This window comes from Thermobia domestica, chromosome 15 (assembly GCF_964235325.1).
Source record: "Thermobia domestica chromosome 15, izTheDome1.hap1.1, whole genome shotgun sequence".
Classification (NCBI taxonomy): Eukaryota; Metazoa; Arthropoda; class Insecta; order Zygentoma; family Lepismatidae; genus Thermobia; species Thermobia domestica.
The window spans coordinates 156,287,767-156,311,846 of NC_137468.1; the positions used below are offsets into that span (position 1 = coordinate 156,287,767).

General features: G+C 37.0%; 1 protein-coding gene and 1 non-coding gene across 3 annotated transcripts in view; one reads left to right on the forward strand and one right to left on the reverse strand.

Moving 5' to 3' along the window:
- The window catches only part of Duox (dual oxidase), a 458,692-nt gene that overhangs the window by 112,359 nt on the left and 322,253 nt on the right, over nucleotides 1-24,080 (forward strand). The gene's annotated exons all lie outside the window — the stretch shown is intronic.
- Nucleotides 8,996-9,070, reverse strand: TRNAR-UCU (transfer RNA arginine (anticodon UCU)). Its single transcript has one exon. It is a non-coding gene; the product is annotated as a tRNA-Arg (tRNA).

Here is a 24,080-nt window from a genome sequence, read left to right on the forward strand (position 1 = left end):
GAGGACACAAAAAATTTAGGGAGGGAAGGTTCCCCTCAGCCCCTGTAGTTGCTGATCTGGGAGTCCGGGGGTTTCGGACCCCTCTTTCGAAATCAGAAATGAAAAATATTAAAGATGGAAACGAGGAAAAGAATCAGCGTTAAAATTGAAGAGTTACATCCAGCTTTTGGTTACTCTCTTATAAAAAGATTCGTATTATTTGCAATACATGGTGGCGATCCTGGAAAACTCAGGGAATTTGAAATTTCTTGGCAAGTTACGTAATTCTCAGAATTTCTGCTACCAGTCAAGGAAATTTCAAGCTTTCGAAAACATAGTGCCGTTTTGTAACAGTGTAGATTTTTTTTTTTTTAAATTAAGTTTTCGTCATCGCATCTCTGCAATATCAAACATGTTATTTCAGAAACAGTTTTCTACTGCTGCTAGAACCTGTCATTTGGAACAGACAGTAGTTGACGGAATAATGAAAACAAAGAAGTTACGGGGTAAGAAATTTCTGTTAACATGTAATTCAACACAGTAAGGAACGTACAGTAGATATTGTAAAATATTTTACAAGACATTATTAAGTATGTGTACTTTTTATAATAGTAGATAATGTACTTTTTATAATTGGTCACAATGAAAAGAAAATTATATTTAAATGAACAGAGGAAGGAACGTAAACATGGTAAAATCTTTTTCAATATTTTTTATATTCTTTTACCCGAGATTTCTTCATAGTTTATTAAAATACTTACTAACGTATCCTCATTTTATTGTCCTAACAAACCAATACATGTTACTGGTAAAATAGCTTAGATCGATCGAGCTCCTGGTGTAATAACCACAAAATTTCATGTCTCCTCCCCCATTACGAAATCCTGGTTAAACAAACCAATGTACAGGGTTTTCATAAAGTATGGACGGATTTAATTCGCTTATAATTTACATAAAAATGCTCATATTGAAATCAAAGTGCAAACGGTAGCGGAAGGATTAAATTTTACCTGTAATCTGCACCAGCTCAGTTCATTCACCGCCACACCTCCAACTGGGCTCCATTTACGTCCACACATTCGCGAAGGCGGCGAGCATGGCGTCCAACTGCTTGAGCATGTCGTCACGGAAGTTGAACCGTATGTCCAAATCTTCATCATGCAGATCCTGGACTATCTTGATTTTGTAACCTTTGGCCTTGATCGTCTTCTTGGCTATCTTAAACACGGTTGTCTGTGGAATTCCGAGTTCCATGAACCGTCTAGGAATAGACTTCTGTGGGCTGTTGATGATGCTTTCCCTTACCCTGCTCACTGTTGCAGGCGATGTTGGCGGCCTCCCACTTCGAGGACGGTTCAGGACGCTTCCTGTCTCCAAGAACTTAGCATGCCACTTTGGGATTGCACTCTTAGTCGGTGCCGGCTTTTTGAACTCTTTGGTGAACTTTCGACACACCAGAATTTGTGATTTTAGCTCTGCGTACCACAGAACACATTGCGCTTTCTCTTTCACCGACGCCATCTTTGATACGGTAAAAAAAAAAAAAAAGTCTTCTCAGAGGAGTTTTTCATTTATTTATTTCTTTAAAAGACACACACACACCAATACAGCTTACAACTTACTTTTAAGTCAACATTGAAACAATGAAAACAACAATGGGTGGAATTTGGTAAGAAACTTACCCTTGCCCTCCCTCTCCCTCTCTCAACGTGTTCAGAGTTGCCGCTTATCTAACAGTGTTGCCAACTAAAAATTTTAATCCTTCCGCTACCGTTTGCTCTTTATTTGATTTCATTATGAGCATTTTTATGAAAATTATAAGCAAATTAAATCCGTCCAGACCTTATGAAAACCCTGTATGTTGGCAGTAAAGTAGTTTAGAATGATCGAGCCCATTGTGTGATAACCACAGTATTTGACGTCACAGATCCTCCCTCTACAAAATCCTCTCTACGTGCCTGCTCACTTGAAGTACGTAATCTATAACTGCTGGTAGAGGAATAAGATCAAAGATAGAATCTGTTATTCAGACACGGAATCCATATTAGAAAAGCCATTACTCACGATCTCAGCTATGGTGATCATTAAAACCGAAAGTGGTAATTGATGTTCTATCACTTCCGGTTCAATAGAAGGGGAAGGGAGAATCAGATGAAACATTCTGGATACTGGATCGATATAAACTACGCTCTAAACTATTCCAGTTTTAAGCATTATGCAGTCAGTGTTATAACCGAAAAATCTTAATTTTCACCACGTTCGGTTTCAACAGATACATAAAAGTGGAAAAAAACTCATTCTTGAGACGGCATTTTTTTTTTTTTTCCGATATCCCTTAGTTTTGCTTTGAAATATCAGTATTGAAAATCTGGAAGTACTAAGTGTTGCCATAATATTGATACAAAAGATCGCTAAACGAGAGGTGAAATGACTCCAATTTTGGGTGAAAAGTCGCTAAAAAAAAAGTTATTCGTGGAATTCCTTGTGTATAAACATTGTTTTAAAGATATAAAATAAACAATATGTTCTATTCACATCTTTGTCAAGAGGGCGTAACCAATCATTGAATTTAGGGATCATTTCACATTGTTTCGGGTACTTTTGTTCATATTTTGGAGTCAATATAGTTCCGAAATAATTAACACTACAGTTCTTACGATATGATTTTTTTTTTTAAAGAAAAAAGAGAAAAAAGTGTAGAATAATTGATCCCAAAGGACAAGTACAACGAACACCCACTTCGTTTTTATTCACGCATCTATAGCTAATCTCGTTGCTATCGGAATCCTGTATTACTTGTCTCTCTCAACGGAAGGTCCGGGAACTAAAGGGCATAAAGTTTGTAATTGTTCTCCATAAGAGGCCAAGAGTAACAGGTAACAATGCAGGATTGCGGGGGAGTGGGTACGCTGTATTCCCAAACTCATCACTTGCGCAGATTGAATACAAGCAAAAACAAAGAAAAGAACATAACTATTTTGAACTAATAATGTTTCTCTACAGATTAACAGGTTGTTTTGCAGCAAAAAGTCGCTAAATTTGTAAGTAAGTAGCTAAATCGTCATTCAAAAATTACCAAAAAAGTCACCAATCGGGAAAAAAAAATTGTCACTATCGTGGAGGTCGAATTTTAGTGACTTTTCCCCCAATTTGGCAACACCTGAGTACTAACAATCAGCACCTCCGGTTTAGGTAATGTTGCGGGTGATGGTATGTTCTCTGTAAGATACTGAATGGATTGAAAAAAAGAAAAAAAAATCGAGTTTTCACCTATAACGATGAACATTGAAGCCGGAAATGGTTGATTTTTAGCACTTCTGGTTTAAGTAGAGCATTAACGGAGGTGGAACCTATCCTTGGGACCCTGAATCGATTGCTGAAGACAGCTCTTCGATATCTCGTAAGTTTTTGCTGATACCTGTCGACAGACAAACATGCGGACGGATATAACCATTCTATTAGAGTTGAGTTGATGTTGAGTTTGTCCCGTTCAGCAGCGAGGCTATATGAGACGTGGACCTACTGATTAACGTGGAATCCGAATCACATGAGCTCCCGCCGGGAATCAAACCCAGGTCTCCCACGCCAAAGGCGCGTACGCTAACCGCGTAGCCACGGAGGAGCTACCATTCTATTAGACTTCCGACACTTATGGATAGCATAATTTGGAAGTTTATTTTTAATCACTTCTGCATTCAATAGCGAGTAAAGGGGGCAGATAAAAAAAACTCTACAGTATCTCTTACGGTTTTTGTTCTATGGAAATTAGCACTGAAACTGGGAGCAATAGTAAGTTTGAACCACTTCAGATTTTGGTAATATTACGGATTGTGATGGTATGTTTCTACAGCCTGAATAGTTTGCAGAAAATAGCTTATCGCTATCAAATACTATTTTCTTGTATGGATAAATGTTGAAACCGGAAATGGTTTAGCCACTTCCGGTTTGAATAGTTAATAGGGGAGGTAGAACCTATTCTTGGGACGCTGAATCGGTTGTAAGAAATCACATCTCGGTATCTTACTGTTTTTGCTCTGATAGGCCTCCCTGTCGACAGACGGAGAAACGAACGTACGAAATCATTCGATGATAGTTTCGGCACTTATGCACAGCATAGTTTGGAAGTGTAAAACAGGAAACCAGTACCTTCTATATGGATTCAGTATAAGAATTTTTCACTTTAAATTTTAATCCTATATTACAACCGCGGAAATGAGGCATCAATTGGCATTCCGACTTTAATATTAGCCTCTGTAGGATCAAATCAACCCAAGATATTCACAATCAAAAACTGTTGCCGTGTATTTCTATGGAAGTTATTATAAATACAATCATTGCTTGATAACTTCCCGCAGTGCCGAGATTAGCGGATTAGTACAATGCTTAGGATGGAAACTACTGAAGTCCATAGTATAAACGCTAAAATTACTTTCTGCTTGACATAACCTATGATCTAAAAATTTTCAATTTTTAAATATTTATTAATCTTACAAGGATCGGACATGAACGTGTCATCGAATCAAACAATCCTTTCGATAAACATAACAGATATGTTCATGCACAAAAAAATTAGGTGCAACGGACAACGGAGTAAGTCCCTGGGGTCCATTAACCCTGTTAGTATAAAGAAAATCGTAGAGTTGCAGTGAAATAGCTATTGCATCGACACTGTTAGAAAGTCATGTGGCGGTTCAAAAACTTACGGGAGATGTCCAGTTCTTCAGAGGGGGATTTTCCCCTCATCCCTGGTAAGTCGCACACTGGTAGTACCAATTAAAATATACCTTAAAAAATACTATGAGGTATACGGATAGGATGTATGTCCTTAAAACAAGGAAGATGTTGTACGACATTAAGAACCAAGGGCACGGATAGGGGATAACGTGGATTTATCCCAATAGAACTATAGCACGGTTGCCGTTTAAAACGCTTGCTTCTTTCTACAGAGAATGTGGTACAAAGCTTTATCAAGATAAATAGTGCTGAGTTTCTCTTCATAGGCCAGGTCATAGTCGGTTTTGTATGTGCAGAGGTATTGGTATACAATCTTTCCCCTCATACCTATTCCGTCTATCAAAGCAAAACTTGATACACTCATTTCTTATCCCCTACAGTATTTTTCAAGATTATCTGGATTGTGTGCTTTTATCCGGGGCCGCTGCAGAGGGGGGGGGGGGAGTTGATGGAAATTTCCCAACGTTCAATTTTCCCTGTTCAAGTACGTTATGGAAAGCTTGTTTCATGCGGAAGAGATTGAACTATAAACAATGACTTTCCACTGAACAGTGTTGATGCAATAGCGATTTCACTGCGAGTCTACGATTTCCTTTTTATTAATAGGGTTAATGGGCCCCAGGGACTTACTCCGTTGTTCATGACACTTACGTTTTTGTGAGTAAACGTATCTTTATCGAATGGACTATGATTCGGATGTCCAGGTGACACGTTCATGTTCTTTTCTTTTCTTTTTCCCTTTTCTTTCCTTTCTCTTCTTTTTTCTTTTCTTTTTCCCTTTTCTTTTTCTTTTCTTTTATCTTTTTCCTTTTTTTAAAATTGGAATGAAGAATAAGGGAAATGCAAAAATTCAAACTTCAATTTTCATATTACATACACTGTCCCAAACCAAACTTTGGGGCGGGCATAGTGGTTTAATCCTTATAGATTCCGACTTTTTAAAGGTAATTATTGACTTTCAGTCAAGAGGCTACAGCGTCATTCTTATTTATCTTAGGATCATGGTTTATATCTCCCCCCCCCACAATAGAGCAACCTTTTAAATGGTACCATTTACATATCCCTATCATGTCCCTGAGATGGGAAATTTTTAGAGAAATCAATTTTTCTCTGAAAATACTTTCCATATCCAATCTTTCTTTTGGTCTTGCTTAAACAACTTCTAGTTTTGTTCTAAATCCAGACTCAATATTGAGTAGATATTAATAAGATCAATTGAAAAATGCTATTTTTAATTAGGCAGCTAGTGATAAACAACAGCTTTAGACTCCAGCCGAGTTTAAGCTCAACCTAAACTGTTAACCAAAGTAAACTGACCCGAACCGACAACCCGACCCAACCCGTTTAGGAGCACTAGTCTAAAGGGCATATACGTGAGACGTTAAACCTAAAGGATTTTTCATCCCTAAACCAAATTCCTTTACGAGGTATGTGCTGAAATATTGCTACTTGTTTCTAGCCTAACATTTATTTCCCGATATAAATGTATTTCCAACACTCCCCGCGAGTAATTTACTTGGGAACGTTCATATTACGTTCCAAGGAATGCGTGAACTACTCAGTCATCAAAGTTTTTAATCTTGTGATGTAATCTTGCAATTGCACATTCGCTAGCCATGAACGAAAGCAACAACGTCTATTAATATGGCACGTGCAGAAAAGAATGGCGAATATGTTGAAGGTGTGTTTAACACGGGGAGAAAACGATCACTCAGCATCTGCTCGTCAAATCAAAATCCCTTCAGTGGCTGGTTATTCGTGTCAAGAGGCCGCTCGACATGGAGAAGAAATGTTGCCAGGTACACAATCATCAAGCCCTGAGTGTTGAGTATTCAGTGACCTCCAAGGTCGCTTTCTTTTCTTCCAACACATACTTGTATTATTATACTTGTTGCTTCAACTCCCTATTAAGTTGCATCCTTAGGCAGTGAATGAATATAGTGTGTAAGAATGGTATAACGTAACTGCGTTCGTGGAACAATAAATCATTAAGGCGATGATGAACAAGTAGCCATTTGATTGTCGTAGTGTGTAATTTCTTTCACATACCAACTACAGTTACTCATAATACACAAAAACACAGTTTGTCTTCAAATGAGGTCAACATCACCATACATACGTCCATTAAATTTCGCTTCGCAGAAATTGTGTAACTTCATTCGACCAACAAGTGTTGCTTTCGTTTATCATTATGAAATGTAACTTAGTGAATATTGAATTTAATGGAAGTCAATTGTAATTGAAATAAGTCGTTTCGGCTTTGAATTGGGGACTGAGCAGGGTCGGCTCTAACGTACTTACAACACGTGCATTTGCACGAGAAGTTTCGAGGTGCAGCAAAATCTGTGATAACTCCTATTATTTAAAATAAGTTTTTCTTGTTGGAAACCTATTTCGTGATAGTTAAATTTACTAAGATGACCTTCTATTTGAATACTACGTTCATAAACCATGTTTAGGTCGCGTTAGTTTAAGGTTACATGGACAGTATTAAAGCAAATAGTCAAATCCCAGCATGCCAGGGTTGCTCGATTGCTGTCAAATACAAGATCTAAATTCTAGAACAGTAGAAAACACCTATTCCACTTAGTTACCACATTTTCATATGAAAACTAGTCTTGCCTGTCACAAAAAAGTTATAATTAAAGCTGGGAACAAGTTTTTAATTTCTTTTTAACAGATGTAGAAAGAAAATCAAGAAATAAAGATTGAAAAGCTAGTTGCACTGGAATTGCAAACTGATATATTGAGATTACAGCTCGATGTACAATTCTATAAAAAGGATCACCATCTTTCCTCTGCAAGAGTTTACTTTATCGTTCACTAATGTAATAGATAATTTAAAGAAAGAAGACACAACGAGATTATATTCATAGTGTTTAGATCTCTGAGTGCAAGTACACTTTCCCTCCCTTTCGTTGTTCATGATGCGGTAGCTTTTAAGATTTGTTCTTTCTGGAGAAAGAGGGCGGCAAATGATGCCATTGCACGGGGCGAAAAGTTGCCTAGGGTCGGCCCTGGGACCGAGTAATTTACTGTTTTAAATGCATAATTCTAAAGTTTACGTGATAAAAATAATTACAGCAGCAGGAGCATGCCATATCTTTCACTCGGTAAGTCCCATGGTTCGATTTTCAGTGAAAACTTACCGACCGAACCACACTGGTTCAGAAATGATGTTCGAATCATTGTAATAATAGTTCTTCAAATACTTTCCTGCTGTTATGTAAAATTCCGAATATTCGTCTCGATATTAGAGGAATTCATGATTAGAATGACCAATATTTGAATTACGTTCTTTCTTTATATGTTAACGTTCTACATTTATGCTCAGAGGCTAAGAAACAGTGATAATAGACGAAATGGTAGAATGAAGAATTGGGAGGAAATGGGAGAACTGTGTGTGTGTGTGTGTGTGTGTGTACACTATGGCGCAATTTGGTGAGAGCTGGGATCGAACCAAGGACCCCATACACGGGAGGTGAGCACTCTTACTGATCATCGCGAAACACATTTGGATTTAGTAATTGGGGGGCGCGGTGGCTCAGTGGTAGAACGTTCACCTCTTGTGCATGGTTTCTCTGGTTCGATCCCAGCTTCCACCAAGTGAACTTCGTAGTGGACAAGTAGTGTGTGGGGGGGGGGTCCTCAGAGTTCTCCCGTTTCCTCTCACTTTCTTCATTCCACCATTTCATTCATTTCTCATCATCACATTCTCCTTTAGCCTACCCGGCATAACCGTGGGACGTAGAACCCAGGATTTTATTGCATTTTGAATTACTAATCAAATAGTTAATTGCTCGAATTATTAAATAGCAGTTATTTCCCCCCAAACTTTCGGCTTGCTATATGTAATAATGTAGGTTAAAATCGTACGCAATTAAAAGTTCTAAGTGCTTACAAGTAACTTGCTTAATAAAGTTTTGCTTAATAATAAGCAGCAAAACACATTAATGTTTATCATTACTATAAATTTTCAAATAAACAATAAGTTTAAGTTAAAACATGCCAATATATTACTATATAATTCATTACTATAGAGATGCACAAATCTTAGGGGGATTTAGATTTCTGGGCTTTCGGCATCTAAGGCCATTTAGCCCGTCACGATTTGAGGGATGACGTCCCTCGGCGAGCACACAATCCGGGGAAAGAGAAGGAAGAAAGGATTGGGGAGGGAAGGAGGCGACCTGGGACCTATAAGTTAGCCTGGTGTGAATGAGGAAAACCCAGGAAAACCTCATTCAGGATGGCTGGCCTGAAAAAGCGTGTTACACTTTTTCGACCCCGCCGGGAATCGAACCTGGGACCGCTCGCACAGAAGGCGAGAGCGTTAGCCACTACGCTACGCGGGGCCACTGCACAAATCTTAATACTAAAATCGAAATATAGTTTACGGTCCTTGTCCTGTTTTGAAGTAATTGACACTATGCAGTTTTTAAACATACAAAAAAAAAAAAAAAAAAAAAAGTTAGCTGTACTCTAGCGCTCCTGATACCAACAGGTAGAGCAATAATTGACGGATTGATGGTCCGTGTACACTCGTGTCCAAAATTATTGTCGCATGTCTATAAATATGTTGTAGGAATATAATTCGATAACTATTTCGCCTGGTATTTTTTTAGTATGTGTATAATAGGCAAAGGCATGTATGTGGCAAATTTCATGTCAAAGGAGCAGTAAATAAGAATATAAAACGAAAATAAAACTTTTTTACCCATTTAGCAACATTTTGTTTTACTCATTCTAATTTTCGTGTTTACAATTTTTTCCTATGAGATTTACCACAAATATAAATGTCCCTATTATACACGTAGTATCAGTATTAAAAGTACCCTGCAAAGTCATTATCAAATTATTGTCGCGCCCACGAACGGTCTCAAGGGGCACTAGACCTTCGTGGTCGACTGGTAGGATTTTCAGTGTTAGAAAATTGTAAAAACACCGCTCCTATCATTTGCATTCAAAGAACAACGAATAGTTTGTTCACGCTCCCAAGTAAGCTCTGGTAGAATTCAAAATATTGATTTTATATACACGAGCGCTTAACTAATTTATGGGCGTACTGACAGGGTGTGAAGACACCAACAAAGAATGATAGCCAAGAACAAGTATTTATATACCGCCAGAGGATAATTATCTCACAACAAGAATAATTCACATCAGGGCCACTATTTATGTGGGCCAGGGTTCGAATCTCAATGTAGCCACCAAATTATGGCAGCGGGTATATATCCCCACGCCTCTGCCACGCAAATTGTGTGTGACGCTGGGTATCGCATGTCACAGGCCGACAACAATTATGTCGCGCGTGCGCATTCCACCAATCTGTCACCAAAGTATGTCTTGGTGAAGGAGGTTGTTATTAGCACAATAATAATGAATAAGAGCAAGAGGTAGCCTTGAAAAAGGCTGTTTATATTGGGACTTTAAATTAGTCCGTCTCAAGAACAGCTATGCAGCTCGAATGGTAGATGATTAAATAGCATACAATTTCAATAACAACCGAGTGAGGGCGCAAAGGCGCGGATGTCCATCTCAAGCAAATAGGCTATCGAATGACCACTCGTCAAGGGGACAGCTTTAGGGTCCCATAACAATACAAATAACAAAAGCAAGGCGGTTTTCGTCAGAATGAGGACGAGGGTGGTCAGTACGCAAGAGAACGAATGATTACTAGTATTATGATATTAGCGAGTCGGCGTCAGCGAGTTGGAATACCACTGCTATCAGCCAGTTCAGAATACTTAACAAGTTAGCATATCAAAACATATTATATCCTTACAATTAAACACAAGATTACTGCTCGAATTAAAAGAGATCTTGGAAATCAAAAGTAATTAGCAATTCACATAAACGATATTAAAACAACTAAAAGGTTTCAAAGTAATTTTGAAACTACTTGGGAAGTGATCCCCTTTACAGTTAAGCGACTTGAAAACAAAATGCAAATGACAGGTACATGAAAATATTAAATAAACAGTGGTAACCCACCTGAGGTCCGTGGTCCTACCTCCAGGCACTCCAAGTCGAGATGGGAAGACTCTGGGTTACCTCGACGTTGCTGTAGCAGTTTCGTACGCCCCAGGTAGCACAATCACTTAAAAGCACTTAAAAACACTATTGCGATAAAATTACTCACTTGTACTTCGAGCGGCTGAAATACAAGAGCAGGATAGACGAACGATGGTCAGAACTTCGTGTAAGACGATGTCGTCACTGAGCTTCGTACAGGACTAGAAGTCTTCGAAAAATGGGATTTCGTACAGGCTGGTCTTCTGGATGGATGATGGAATAAAGGTGAGTCGAATGGAAAATGCAGTTCCCAGGTTAGAACGATGTCCAACAGGATTTCATTCCAAAGATCATCTGCTATCTCCAGTAGACTACAACATTGGCACGTCGATACGAGGCGTTAATATAGATCTTGAGAAAGATTATGAAACGTTCACCAAAAGGAAGTATTGAGAATGTTTTTGAATGACGTAAACAACGCAAGTTCGAGTTAGGAAGAATTTTATTAGCTGGCTCGAACAAGTCCGTGGACTTGATACAACACAGGTGACTTCCTACATGAGGTCTTCTATAGATACGTAAATCAGCGTTAGCACAGGTTAACTAATATTGTATTAGGAAGCGTTCAGGAACACAAGAGTTAGAATTAATGCGAGATCTTGAAGAGATCCGTGTAGAGCCAGTGCTCAAATTAGGTAAACAGAATCTGAGTAGCAGTAACTAAGTTTGTAGATTAACTGAATACTCACAATGAGAACAGAGGTACTGTCCAGTTGAGCACTTAGGAATGAATCGGCGATAACACACACTGCTCGTCTCCAATGATGAATCTTTATGAAAAGACCGTGGTGAAAGGAATACCGTCCTTACGCCGTATGATGGAATTTAAGTCACTGCCGACACAATAACACAAGTCGGTGAATGATGTAACAAAGTTTCTCCCGACCGAAGAACGAGATAAGTGTCAACGTTCCGGCGTAAGTTCCAAATTAGACTGTGGACGATAAGTCCATGTCGTGGAGTTTGATGGAACTTTCCCCGAAGGGGGCAACGAGCGTAAGCTCGCGCCTCTTCGAAAAACTGTATGATGATTCCCGATGATGATTCCCGATGATAATCCCAAAAAGAGAGATGTACTCTTTTTGTTTGCCCTTATCACTTTCACACGGCACTAGGGTAGGGACGTGTGAATACAGGGGTAAGCCAGGGTTTTACCTGATTGGATTTCTAATTACTTATGAAACGAATTTGTTTCTGCGGCTGCGCAAGCAGGTGGAGGGCGTATCCTAAAAGCTTCCTTTACATGGGAAAATTTCTTTATACAAAAACCCTGATAACCTGAGGAGGTTGACATTTGACCTCATGTGTACAAAGAGTCACGTCTGGTTACAGATAGTACAATTTACTAAGACAAGTTTAATTATACCATGACTCTACAGACACATTATATTTCCAATAAAATTCAAAGAGTTTAAAAGTTCAAACTTTGCAAGTGTGCTGTAAAAATAATAACTTAGGACTATGACAATTTATATTACTAAAACATCCAAAAACAGAGTGAATAATCAAATTTACAATCGAACACTTGTGGTTGTATTGCGAGGAAATGAGACTTTGTGTCAGAGTTATTGAATATATTACTGGCTAGCAAAATAACCTTTTTAACCTTTAAGTTAACTAAATGAAATTCAGATTATTTTTGTCTTCCCTATTCATTTAAGGTTGTGATAACCAAGAGTAGGAATCTGTTACTTTCCTTTAGGAGGAAATATTATCTTCTTTAGACGAGAAAGGTTATGGTTCAACTGCTTCTTGAGGCAGACAGTCAGATGGCTGGGAGAGGATGAAGCAGACTCAATATTTCATCCAATAAATAAATAAATAAATAAATAAATAAAGACAGCTGGAAGGAACTGAATGAGCGCGAGGAGAATGACTAACATTTCTCTGTTCTATTGCTTTTCCTTGTTTTAAGATTTTAAGAGAAAATAAAATTATCTACGCAATTAGTAGTGGTGTGTGGCAAAAATTTTGGTGCTAATTGAGATGGCGCTTGCGGCACACTACATTATATTCCTACACGAAGGCGGTTCTAGATAGGCGACAATCATTTTGGATATGAGCGTACATCAAGTGACCAATAAAAGAACAATCTATTAGTTCAGCTTTGTTAATATATAGCAAGGGGAAAGAAAGTTTCGGATCCCATGGCAAACTATAAGTCCACTTCTTATGTAGATGCGGGAAACATTGAAACAAACCAAATCAAATCTAGTAAAAACATATTCGTCGAATTGTTAAAATAGAACTATTTCTTGTTCGTCGACTGGTTACTTTCTACAGTAAGTGGGTGTCCAATGGGCTAAGTTACTGTTATGGACTTACGATTACTAAACTCGGTTAGGATTGCCAACCCTGCGGAAATAAAATTACCGGCACCTCCTCAGAATTCACTATAATTATAGGCTTAAGTATGAAGTGTGTGTTCGGACTCATCCATACGAAAGAAATAGACTATCGTGGACAAAAATGCATCAGAATCTTTATTCTGCATATCCTGAGTACATTCACTAATAAGCTTCATAGATACATTGTGCTAAAAATGAGAAATTGAAGTCAGTGTTGATAATTTTATTGTACCGAAAGTATATTGAACCTTACGTGACAATTTTGGATTTACAAAATGGAATTTACCCTTAAACCACAAGGGATCACTTGTCATTCATATGGAACCCGAACCACGACTGACAATTGAATCCGGGGCGGCTGGAGGGTGCACATACAAACCTTAATGCAGGGTGAACCCTTCTCAGTATAAGATGTTCTTTACCACACTCTCTCATCTCCAAGACAACTGGATTGCAGAACGATATTTCCGGTTTTGAAAGTTGAAGGATTCACACTTCCATGACCTCTGTACTTATATGTTAGAGAATGCTATGTGGCCTACATCATGCTTTACCCACCTTTACTCTTACGTTTTCCATCGCATTTGGCAGTCGAAGTTCTACGGAAGGAAGTTAGAAGTTTAATAAAAGTCATGATGCAGCAGCTAGGGACGTGAAACTAAACACAACGATCGATGAACAATTTAAATGTATCACTATATTTATGTCACACAATTACGACAAATTATACATCTGTCTCTATTGTTGAAAATGGTGTTGCAGTCAAATTTAATTATCAGATAAATAAATAAATAAAAAAGCCATAGACTAAAAAAAAATCTCTTAATATATAATACAATGGAAATTTGTATTTGTAAAAGCACTGGTGAAGAATTTCAATGTTCGATGTGTTATGCACTATAGATTTCAAAATACCTGTCATTAAGGACCTGGCAAGATGATTGTACCGGGCACCGGCCGTGTAATCAAAATAACTATTTCCGGCCAGGCTGATGAAATACCGGCCAGTTGACAACCCCTAAATTTGGTAGGATTCTCGCGTGAATGACTTTTTAGTTCTCCAGTTTCCTCCCAAGTTTTCATTTCACCAGTTATTCCATAGTCACTCACTTTCATTTAATTAATCATCTCCTTTATCCTACAGGGCTTAATCATTGGACTTACAAACTAATAGTCTATCTTGTGGCCGACAGAAACTTTATCTCGAATATTTACCCTCGAAGCTAAAGAGAATCGCAATTTATAAACTGAGAGTACCATTTCAATTGATTTTTCGACTCTTTGCTTCAATGGTACTTTCTCTAATGCTTAGCTTGAAAGCATTCTTTGTTTCTTCTGAAGTCATATGCATCGTTGTTTCCCGTAATCATTAGTTTTATACTCAAAATCTATTTTTGAGCGCACACTTTCATTCTATTACGGTTCTATACTTCACAAATTCCGGAAGTCTAATTTTAGTAAACGAGTGGCAATAATTCTAAAGTAAGACTTACATAATGAACCACTATATTATTTACAAGCAGAGCACGAACTAAGGAGTTCTTTCTTTGCATAGCAACTGTAGTGTTAATGTATGTCAAAGTACTTGCCAGCTTGTATTATAGTTATGCGTGGAATTTCTCTTCAGAAATTAATTCATTTGTTCATTTGTTGTGTAAGATATTTGAAGAGACATGTCCTCTTCATTTACATAAATATCATTGTTCCATTCAAGTCGCGAAGAAATAATTTGTTTCCAGTAAACAATGAAACATCTACCAGAAGCCTCACTTCCTAATATAACAATGGGCTTTTTCTTTCCTTATGTTCTTATTTTCTTTCTTCAGAAAGGGTATCTTCATTTCTTTAAGAAACCTACGTAGACAATGTTGAGTAAATGTCGGCATTGTCTGAAAAATAGGATATGCGCAGATCACATATGGTCCTTTGTTATTCTAAATGACAGTTGGGATTTTCCTCCTAATTTTGTATTCCAAGGCTTATAATATTCATAAGAAAAAGTTGTACGAATTTATGATGAATGTTACTGTTGCAACGTGATAGAGTAACAGGACATCCGCGAAGAAATTACGCTGTAAAGGTAATGAATTCTAAATGAAAACATCTGTGAACCACAGAGGCATGTGTCTCGGGCTACTGGGGGACAGGAGGAGCGTCCCATCCGAAGTTTTTTGCAGAAGAGGAAAAAGGTGAAGTCTTAAAGTAATTATAAGAAATGTAGGAAACAAGGATTTTAGGAATGGTCTAAAAAATGCATCAAAATCTTGACCAATAATTAATTTTTGGATCAGGGGCCACATTTTTGAGCAGTCTCTAAATAGTTTTCGTATTTTCTACGGAATAAGCACATCATACTAAGTTAAGTGATAGTTTGGGTTTGGCTACACTGTATATAGTTCTCCAGATACAAGAACAAGAAAATTTTTGATTGAAATATATTGGATCTTTTGATCCAAACAAAGAAATAGGAATAATACATGAATGTTATATTTGGTGCGAAGTAGTAGTGTTACATTGTGTATATTGAACATGTCTTCCGAGGAAAAGTTAGTTGACTTCTGAGTGCCGTGAAAGTAATAGAAGGCAGAGAATGACTTCAATAAAAGGGTAGTACCACTATGTGAATTAGATAATTTACATAGAGGGGGATAAAATTAGGCCAATTAGGCCAACAGGACGTAGTCTGAAAGTGCAATAGTTCAAAAGAAGACAATGCCTTAACACCCCCCCCACACACACACATACATAAACATGACATCTGTAATAAATAAGGGATTTATTAATTCAATAAATCTACTGACAATAATTATGTATATAGCTCCTTCGTGGCTAAGTGGTTAGAGTTTGCACCTTTGACGTAGGAGACGTGAGTTCGATTCCCAGGGGGAGCTGATGTGGTTCGGATTCCACGTTTATCACTAGGTCCTGTCTCATATAGCCTCGCTGCTGAAAAGGACTTTAAACTCAGTCAACTCAACTCAATAACTATGTATATATTGTTTGACATTCACATACTACACCTAACCTTTGAGCATGTTTAAATGTTGTACTCTCTAGAGCTCTGCACGAGCTCGGGCCTACAAAGCATATATCACTTCGGGCCCAGACCGTAAATTTTTAAATATACAACCATATTTCTCGGGCCTAACTTTGTAAATATACTGTACAACGATATATATTACACCGTTCTATCTGGAGAACTTTTAAAGCATAACTGTAAAATTATACATCTAATTGTTGTAAATAATATAATTTTGCGTTAATAATTAAGTTTCTGTAATTCGGGCTCATTTAATTACCACACGAACTCAGGCCGGGCCGGCCAGGGCTAAAAATTCCGCCCCATGCAGACCTCTCTCTCTCTCTCTCTCTCGTGCTCGTAGCTTTCTAATGTTTATTTACTTAAAATTCGGACCGAGTGGTAGCAATGATTACAAGCATATGTTAATTTTTCCGCTCATATTGAAATCTACACAGTCTTGCGAAAGAGAACCTACTTCAGCATTATGAAAACCACTAAAATTATCAATTAAATTGGACTTACTTTTCTTTTTTTTTTCTTCTTTTTTTTTAAATACCTATTAGCCTATCATAAGAGAAATGGATCGTTGTTGGTTCCGATTTCTGGCATCAAGTCAGATCGAAGGCCAAATATTTAAAAACTCTCAATTTAAATTTCAAGCTTTAGCTTGTATTTCTCGCAAATGCTGCGCTCTCCATTTTATTTTTTTCTTTCCAAATATAGATTCCGTGACAAAGCTCAGGAAATCAACACTTACAATTACCTTAATGTTAGGTTACAGCTGAGTTCATTCACTATGTGCTACGTTATCAAATGAAGTATAAACACTACATTGAAGTTTTTCAGACAGCATTATTGGCTGAATAGCAAACTGTAGAGCGAAAAGAAAGATGGAAAGTGAAGGGTTACCTTTAAACGGCCCGCTCCAATTGAAGTGCTTATACAGACACGGATAATGAATGACACGGAGAATCAGTCGTATTAGCAATTGCTGAAACAAACCTTATGCGCTTACACACCTTCACTAACTTGTCTGCTCACTACGGACGCATCCTCAGCATGTACGATAACACATAGCAACGAGAGATCAGATTTTGAGTAAAATTTTAAAATTTCATTTCTGTAAACTACAAAAGGTAGTGATGTTCAGGCAATAATAATCCGCTTAAGTTCTATTAAGTCCACTTGTTCTATTTATTGGATATTATGAATATTATGCAAACTTGTAAACTAAAATGAAATATAACAAAAATTAAAACAAGATGATAATCGATACAAATGTAGATGATGAATATGACACGTCCCACCTTTACCAAGTACGGGGAATGAAGCTATTTACTTCTTGAACACCCGCTAAGAGCATTTATAAATCCTATTGACTTGATTATGCGCAATTACTACATTCAAATTAACGAACAACGACCAACTGAAAGAATTTATACGGTTGCAAGTAACTATTGTAGTCAGAATAATATAGTTCAATTAATAACGATGAAAACAGGCGAAAATTAAAAAATACCAAAACTGAATAGTTCATTCCGAAATACAACTAGCAGATTAACTTACAAGAAATGACAAAAATCAATGAAATTTGGCGTTATGCTAAGCATGGTTTCAGGAGGGGGAAGCGAGCATCCCCGGTAGGAATACTTCAGTTGATTTCTTTGGGGGAACAAAATGTGATTGAGGGGGAAAATCCCCTCACCCCTCCGGTAATTCGCACCCTGGGTAGTACTAAAGCATATAATTGCTATGTGAAGACAGATGAACATCAGTGGAAAGGGTGGAAAAAAACTCGTAAGTTGTCAGAACATTGTACCGAGTTTCAAATCTCACTGAAAGTATATATTACAAAAAGAGAAACAGGTTAGATACTAAAGTTAAGATGGGGAAGTAAAAGCAATTTGTTTTGAAATTTCGAAGTATTTCTCTATGTAAGTTGAGAGAAGGCACATACGGGAAGTATTGTAACTAGTGTGGAAGAATTTTCAATTTTGAAAGTAAAAGTACGATATCATGAAGGTAATACAGGTAAGACGTATAGGTTTTAGCGAACTCCAAAACTATGGAAACAAATATGCACTGAAGAATATAAAATATGTATTAAAAAAAACTGAATACGAACCAAGAGAAATCAACAAAGATGGGGGGGGGGAAACATACATTAGATATGCAAGTGATAAGCCTAAGTATAAATCAACTTAAATGTGTATGGAGCTATTCAGTGTAAATAAGGAATTATTACGAATACATGAACTAAGGATGAAAATGAGTTTTTAAGGAGCGAAATGCAACTGGAGACGAGGGAAAGGCTACGTGGAGTTCTGATTTATATGACAAAATTGTTTCGGGCGTTCAAAGAAAAGATTTAAGATGAATCGTAAAGAAGTTCATATACTAACTCCGATGCCTAGACTATAAGGTGTGTAGATCCATTTTGCTTATGATTATACATGTAAATAAGGAATTCTTTTCCTACAGGCATTACTAAAAATAACTAAGTGATAATTCTTTCGTGTTTCGACAAGGAAACTTGAAACTAATTACAGTTTATGTAAATGTCACCTATTAGATACAGTAATCGTAATACCCATCTAAGATCTGGTATACGAACTTAATCTGAAACTTCTTATGGCCTAGCGTTTTTCTTTTTTAAAGTCATTATGTATTATCTATAAAAATAATCTTTACTTAAATAGACATTCTCATCTGAAACTCAATCTCTGGAATGCAAGGTCGCTGTCGTATTGAATCTACCTCCACAACTATCGCCGTCAAATTCATCAACAAGTTCAGGGGAAATATACTGTAAACATGAGTCATTAGGCCTCCGCATTAATTTTATTTTGCAGATGCAATATTTTGTGACTCCGAAGCTTCAAACAGAGTACCTTTCACCGTTATCTGGTCTATTGGCTAACCCACAAATATTTGCTGTACGAGGTGTTGTGTTCAATTCTTAGAGTATATAAATCACTGAAGTAGTTCAGATCACACTTTAAACTCTTGGTCTCGTTCTATATAGTTTGGCTGTGGACAATTTTGATATAAATCAGTCTATGTAGGATATTAGTGACATATTCTAAAACTTTTCAAAGCTGAGTTCTTGGTAGGTTGGAGTTCAGTCTCTCTCTCTCTCTCTCTCTCTCTCTCTCTCTCTCTCTCTCTCTCTCAGAATAGGAGCTATGTCAGACGTGGACATACAGCTTATGGGATCCAAATCACATAAGGTCCTACTGGGAATCGAACACAGATCTCCCGCGCCAAAGACATATACCTGTCACTCTCGCATTCTCTCATGAACATGCCTAGGAGAGTAGACAAAAAAAAAAAAAATCTTTGACTATCTATATATATAAAAGAGAACGTACAATTCTTTGTCCGCTCATCACGCTAATACGGCTGAACCAATTTCTTTCATTTTTGGGGGGTTATTAGGATTTGGACCCTAGATGGTTTTTATCATATCACTTTAATTTTTAATTACCAGTGTCTTGAGATAATTGACCATTCAGGTGTCCACAAATCCTTTGTTAGTTCATCATAGGTAAAAATAAACGTATTTATATGCAACCCGCATGACCGTGTCACTCGGCGGGTTAACATAAATGACAGGCGATATACAGCGGAAAATAGCTTGAATCTTCTGTTTAAAATTTTTTAATTGATTTGCTTATTGAGCACCGGGATGACTGCAGCGAAGCGGGGAGGGTTAACATAAATGACAGGCGATATAATGTTAAGATTTACTGCAATCTTCTATGGTTTTTATCATATCACTTGAAAGCGAAAAAGTAAAAATTATCTAAGTAACAAAGTTTATTGCGTTCCGGGGTGACCGCAGCGAAGCGGGGTGAACGCTGCTAGTATAAAATAATTTTCCTTTTATATAAATATCATGAATGAAGGTTCCATTGAGCTTTTTCCTCCCCTTGTTAAAAAATTTATACATACAGAGAAATATTTCACTTCCACAATAACTTGGAAAAGTGACAAGTGAAATACAATAATTGTCTTCATCAATTTATTTATTAAGTATAGCGTCAGTTACCCGCTTCACTGGGTTAAAATGAAAAAAAAAATGTTCTGTTACTCACTTTTTATATTATTCAAGCGCGCTCTGATTTCTACAGTTTTTAAAAAATCATTTTTATATATGTCTCCCTGCCTCCCCCAAGTTTCGGAAGTATAACTGTTAATTTCAGCGACCCCGAAAACTATGGATTCGACACTACTATCGGTCATTTTTGATCATTTTTATGTATCTCCCCCTCTCTTGTACCGTCAAAGTAAAATGGTAAAAATAATCCCCGGCCCGAACCTCATCTATGTTAAAAAAATTTGATCGAAATCGGTCAGGTGTTTGAAGAGTTAAGTCACAAATAGTCACTTTGTTTTATGTAGATACGTGTTTGTTATAATCAATGAATTAATTTAGAACTTTGTTAGAAAACCGAAGCTTAGACACCATAGCATTTCACACGTTTATGGAACAGATCCATTTCTACCATCGTGCCAACTGTGGTTCAGATTGAGTTCTCTATATGATTTTATATTCTCGGAAATCTGACTTAAAATTCGTGAACCGAAAGTCTTCACAACATAATGTTGTAGCAGATCACGCCAAATTTGATCAAAATCAGATGTTTGATTCGTACGATCTAGGTAGCATCCGTAATCTTTCAGAGGAAAAATCAATTGAAGTATGAAAAGGTAGGAGAGAGGAGAAGCCTATATAATATATATATATATATATATATATATATATATATATATATATATATATATATATATATATATATATATATATATATATATATATATATATATATATATATATATATATATATATATATATATATATATAAAATTGCATGTTAGCCCCTCACGTATGAGGAATGACGTCCGTCGGTGATCATACTGCCCAGGGAATTGGGGAAGACAGGATTGAAGAAGAAAGCAGCATGGGACCTTTGTTAGGTACGACCTCGGCATTTGTTTAGTGTGAATGAGGAAATCTGACTAAAACCTCTCAGGATTGCTGAGCTGAAAAAGTTGTTACACCTTTCCGACCGAGTGACCCCACTCAGGACCGCTCGCACAAAGCGAATGCACATTTCCTTAGCTGTTTTACTTGTTACTTGTAACAAATCACGATGACAAAATAATTAATCTAACGTAATGCCAATAAATTCTATTTATTTCTAGTGTTAACAGTAACAGGAATATATTATAGCTACTTTCGTTCCTGATATTGCTGCTTGCGGGACAAAAATCGAGGTTCTTGTCTGGAACAGTTGTCATGAAAATGATCGTCTCGGAAAAAAAAAAAAAAAAATAGATTTTTCTCGTTTTTATTTAGTCATTAAAGTTGTCGTAATCTTCTGACATGCACAACTCTAGTCCCTGACAGTTGTTAATTGCTTTGTATTCTCAAAACTATTAACAGCAACACTCATGGACAACATGCTTAATTTTAACACAAACTTTAAAGTTTGAGTTCTAACAAGGGACCATTCCGATTTGGTGAATTTAATTGCAGAAAATAATTGCTAGCACTGGATTCAGCACCAAAAGAAACGGAGGAAAAGAGGGTTTTTAGTGGCAGACCGTATACAGGGTGGGAGATAAAAGAGGGCAAAGTTCGAAGACAGAATGTAGAAAATTTCTAGAAATGCCATGTTAATTTTGAAACGAATAGAGATTGAGGTCAAATGTTGGATAAGAGGAATTCATGTCGAGTTCCAATGAATATACCGTGTGCGTGGGTTTTCTCGGTTCTCCCGTTTCATCCCACTTTCTTCATTCCACCATTTCATTCATTACTCATCATCACAGTCTCCTTTAGCCTAACCGGCATAACCGTGGGACGTAAAACTCAATTTCATTTTTTTTCCAGTGAATATAGGTAATGTGAATCATTGAAATCATTAATGCCGCCATGTTGGACTTGGCGCAAGAAGAATATGCGGGAAAGAGGTTATGTGACATATGGCTCTTGACGCGCACCGCCTATTCAAATTATTATTTACAAATACAGTTTGAGGTCTCTGTAACAGGAGGCATTCCACACTGACAATATATCAATAGTGCCGTAAAGGTGGCGTGAATGAGGAACTAGAGACCTTGTAGTACAGTCCATGAGCACGTTGTATGCATGAGGAGTAGAAAAACAAGGTATATAAAATAACAGGTAGCCCCAGTTCGCGATTAGCGTTCTGATTGGCTCCCTGTCCGTGACGTCATGTGGAGGTATCGGTGAAGATTTTTTTCGCTTGTCTGCCTGTTACTCTTCACGCTTTATTCGTAAAACTGGATTCAAAACATAATTATGATATTTCTTGTCTTTCCAAATACAAATAATGAGTTATTTCTACTCACAGATGAGACAATATAATGTAATAAATATATAAATACCGTCAATAATGATTAATTATCTATACAAATAAAAATGAATGTAACGTTTACTCGCTAATCCATTTTAGAGCTTTGGATCGATTTTTATAATTTTTAGTCCCGTACATGAGTTGACCTGGCCCTTATTACTTTGATTAAAGGGCGAATCCTAAGGGGTAGACTTGGTTCAAAATTTGTACCTAAAATACAGTATCTCACAAACCTATCAAGTTAGAAAAATGAAACTTGGTATATAAACTCCTCATTAAGCTTAAAGAAAAACATGTCCCATTGTTTTTGAAAATTTCCGTTTTAAGGGGAATAGGGGGCATTTTCTATTCATTGTAACAATGTTTGATTGCTAACTTCTCCTCGTCCAACTTTAACGATATTTGGTACTTTAATGCAGCCAGGACTAACTTAGGATCTTATCATTTTTTCGCTCGGGATGAGAGGAGATAGGAAGGAGGTGACAAATAATCAAAAACAGCCGAAATTGGTGTCCAGTCCATAATTTTCAGGGTCACTGAAATGAATAGTGACCAACCCGATACCGTTTAAAACCAAATTCATCCTCTTTGGGTGTGGGTAAGGGGTGGCATTATGGATTTTTTTGTTGCACTTTCATTGAAACGTAAATTCTAAGGGTGGAAGGAGTTCAAATACTTTCCATAAACGAATCCTCTCAATAAGAACATAATACATAAAGCAATCATTATTCAAAATTTCAGAGATTCCGGGTATGTAATAACAAATTAGGTTAGGTTGTGTTAGGATAGGTTAGGTTATGTTAGAAATCTAATCTGCCCTAACCTAATATAACCGAATCTAACCTAATCTAATTTGATTAGGTTAGGTTAAGTTAGGTCAGGTTAGAAATCTAGCCTAACCCGTTGTATCAGCCAAATTGTATTAACCAAATTGCCGTTTAGTGTGTATTAACCAAATTGTCAGAAATCGTGACTGCAAAATATTTCCTTTATATTACTAATATTTTTTTATTACTCAATATAACAAATTTTACAGTATGTATTACAGGTTATAAGTTACACAGATATCTATAGAGTGGTATACATACATAAAAGGATCACCTTCACAGGGGAAAATTTGCAGTTATTTGTCCTACACTTTGCCCTTCGATTTATCGGAATTTAGTTTTTGTGGCTTAGCTCCCTCTCTCGGCCAGCCGTTCAATTATAAGAATATGGTAAGAGTGTACTTTGATCAGAACAAATGATTTTGTCACACGATGTGGCATTCGAGAAGGAATAAAAACAATGTGATTTGTACGTAACAGGTACGATTCGGTTAAACAAGATTAGATTAGGTAAAGTTAGGCGAGATTCGGTTCGTAATAGGTTCCTATGAATTTTCTGCTCAAAGAGCACTTTGCTAGAATAATGTTCCAGATACTCAACAAAACTTACGAATATCATTATTAAACTAAAGAATATATGAGAGTATACATTTATATTCTCGTTGGTACCCCCTTCCACTTCGCTTTACGTACATAAACTCCTTAAGCT